The following is a 272-nucleotide window of genomic DNA, read 5'->3' as shown; positions in this document are numbered from 1 at the left end:
CGTTCTTACATACGTTTTACGTTCGTACTGCGACCGCACTCTCGAGCGTGGTGCCACTTCGTCGCGCGTTCGCGAGTATTGCTCTATCTCTCCTTCGGCGATACTTTCGCGACAACAAAAAAAACTCAACGCCACAATGGCTCTCTCAAATCTTACATACTCTAAATTTCACGTCAATAATTGGGCGCCAGGCACGAGAGAGCGTGCCACTCTTTCTGAGACCTTTTCGGTACGTTCTCACTCTAAAATACGGAGATGTAGAGACTCACGAA

Source organism: Mycetomoellerius zeteki, unplaced genomic scaffold (genome assembly GCF_001594055.1).
Source record: "Mycetomoellerius zeteki isolate Tzet28-1 unplaced genomic scaffold, Tzet1.0 scaffold1629, whole genome shotgun sequence".
NCBI classification, from domain to species: Eukaryota; Metazoa; Arthropoda; class Insecta; order Hymenoptera; family Formicidae; genus Mycetomoellerius; species Mycetomoellerius zeteki.
This window is presented reverse-complemented; position numbering follows the sequence as displayed.